General features: G+C 36.4%; 1 long non-coding RNA gene across 1 annotated transcript; it reads right to left on the bottom strand.

Moving 5' to 3' along the window:
- Positions 1–738: 738 nt before the first annotated feature.
- LOC118670504 lies at positions 739–2,197 on the bottom strand. Its single transcript, XR_004972359.1, has 3 exons — positions 2,075–2,197; positions 1,323–1,610; positions 739–855 (listed from the first exon to the last, which is right to left on the bottom strand). It is a non-coding gene; the product is annotated as an uncharacterized LOC118670504 (long non-coding RNA).
- Positions 2,198–2,683: the final 486 nt, after the last annotated feature.

The raw sequence follows: 2,683 nt of genomic DNA, 5'->3' as shown, positions 1-2,683 counted from the left end.
AAAAGTAGAGGGGAGAGGGTGGAGAATTTTTGAGATGCTCTTGCTTAACAGAGACACACATGGGTTGTCTTTTTTTTTCTCTCTAATATTTATTACTCCAAAAAGAATTTTGTTTGAAGAAAATATTCCCAGTTTAAACAAGAAAAATGAATATCACGGTCAATCTTTTTAACAGGCAAGTTAAGAGAAGGAAGGGTCTGAGACACCATCAGTGTGGACATTGGAGGTTTTCTTTCTTTACCTGATGCAACTAAATGTGAAATAATCAAGGGAACAGAATTTTAGTAAAAGCACTTATTGTGTTCAAAGTGTGAATAGCAGAGACAACTAACTATGCAGCATTTTGTTCCTTGAAAGAAAGATAAGCAAGAACTGATTGATTAATTAATAAATTAGAAGCTGGCAATCTCTTTGCCTAAATATAATTTCTCCCCACCATTCAGGCTGGGACTGGTGTTTCTGTGTGTACAATATCTGTCTTAACACTCAACACATTTCATTTTAATTGGCTGCAATCCCTCCTGATACACACCTCAATATGAATTCTGTGACAGGATATATAACAGGGGTGGGGAACCTTTTTTCCGCCAAAGGCCATTTGGAAATTTATAATGTCATTCATGGGCCATACAAAATTACCAACTTAAAAATCAGCCTGCTATATTTAAACATTTAATTAACTCATCCCTAATGCCTTGGGACATTCCTGAAGCTGCTGGGAAAAATTCATACCTGGTAAATATATTGATGAAGGTTGCGTATCATTTTGATCATATTGTCCCTTAGCTTCTCGTGTCCCTTTTTTGGGAGCGAGTGGGGGGAGTTGGGAGGAAGCATTACCTTCTCAGTTTCTTCCTATTTAAAGAAAAAACATATTAAACATTTTTATTTTTTATTATTAAGATACTGTTTGTCCAGTGGCTCCCAAACCTGACTAATATTCACTATTACCTGGGTGAATATTTTTTAAGTATATAGTCCTATGTTCTATACTTAGGTGCTCTAATTTTTTAAACCCCAAAATATTGGTAAAGAAGAACACTGAAATCCATTATGAACCTGGCTAGAATATGGGGGCCAGAATTCTGATTCCATTGTTCATTGGTTAACATGATATGATCCACATGTTTGGAGACCTTTTGAAAGGAATCAGAAAAGGGGCAGCAAACAGATCAATCACTGATTCAGCCTTCAAAATCCTTTTTTTCTGTTGTTGTTGTGTGTGGGGTGTTTTTTTTTTTCCTTTTGGTCTAATGGAATGGTTTAAGAACAAGATTTTTCCATCAAAAGATTATTTCAGAAAATGGAAATTGGCAATTTACCCATTGAAGTCTGGAAGAAACTCAAATGTCTTCATTTCCACTGGGAATGAATTCTGACATCCGGGGGTAGGGAGTGCCGACAGTACAAAAATAACCACCTGTTGCCGAACAGGAGAGGAAGAAGCCAGGTGGGACACATACCCCACAGAGGAAACTCAAGCAGCCTCTTGGCTTCCTATGGGATAGAAGGGAGGAGGAAAGCTGGCAGCAGGGAGGTTGAAAAAAGGAAATCTGAGCAGTTTTCTTAGCTGTCTTCCATGTGGAGAAGGCAGGATTGGATTGGAGAGACTGTAAAACAGGAAGATTGACAATAAAAGCTTATGTGTCTAAAGCACATTTAAACTATTAGCATGCTACAGAAACACATTATAACTCCTCTAAAATGACAGGTGTGTCTAAATGGATAAGAAACCAGGAGTTACCTCAGTCACTATCATTCTAGAAAATTAAATACCTAGTAAAATGCTCTCCTGAAAAAAATATTATTTGCAGGAAAATCACGTTTTAAACATTGGAAGCATGAGAACAAAGGGAGATGCTACCAAAAATCCAAACTCTTAAAACCTATTAAAATGAAAGGCTTTATCCTTTTTTGACATGTCTAATACCAAACTAGGTAAGAAAGAGTAACATTTGCTTACATTTACCCCCCCCCCTTTTTTTTACCTTCTTTCTTATAAGATAAAAGGAGAAAATGAAATATACTGAAGTAAATATTTAGGGAGATAAAAAAAAATATGTAAACCAAATACCTGGGTCAATAATCATCATTTGAATAGCTGAAAGTATCCCATCCACTCAGAAATTAACTGAAGATGGGGTGGCATATGGAACAGGCAGCCGCCACATGCCATGTCTTGTCATTAAGGGCTTTACCTTTACTTCTCTGTTCAACAAAACGAAGTATTATTATGCCCACTCTGCAAAATGAGAACTGACGTCAAGAAATATTAAGTAATATTTTTCAAATAGATAGCACTCCTAAGTGATAAGTCTGAGGTGTGTTGCTAGGCTCTGTGGCTCTAAAGACATTCTACACTAATATGTTACTATCAAGAAGCATGAGCTATCCAAGGCAAGAGCATATATTGGAACAGTCTCTTCAATAAACGGTTTTGGGAAAATTAGACAGGTACATGCAAAAAATGAAACTAGACCACCAACTTACACCATACACAAGAATAAACTCAAAATGGATAAAATACTTAAATGTAATACATGAGACCATAGCCACCAAAATCTCAGACATCTCTTGTAGCAATATGTTTACTGATACATCTAGGACAGTGGAAACTAAGGAGAAAATAAGCAGATGGGACTACATGAAAATGAAAAGCTTCTGCATTGCAAAAGAAACCTCA

This window comes from Myotis myotis, unplaced genomic scaffold (assembly GCF_014108235.1).
Source record: "Myotis myotis isolate mMyoMyo1 unplaced genomic scaffold, mMyoMyo1.p scaffold_m19_p_16, whole genome shotgun sequence".
NCBI classification, from domain to species: Eukaryota; Metazoa; Chordata; class Mammalia; order Chiroptera; family Vespertilionidae; genus Myotis; species Myotis myotis.
Note: the sequence above shows the minus strand (reverse complement) of the source record. Positions and strands in the feature narration are given on the sequence as shown.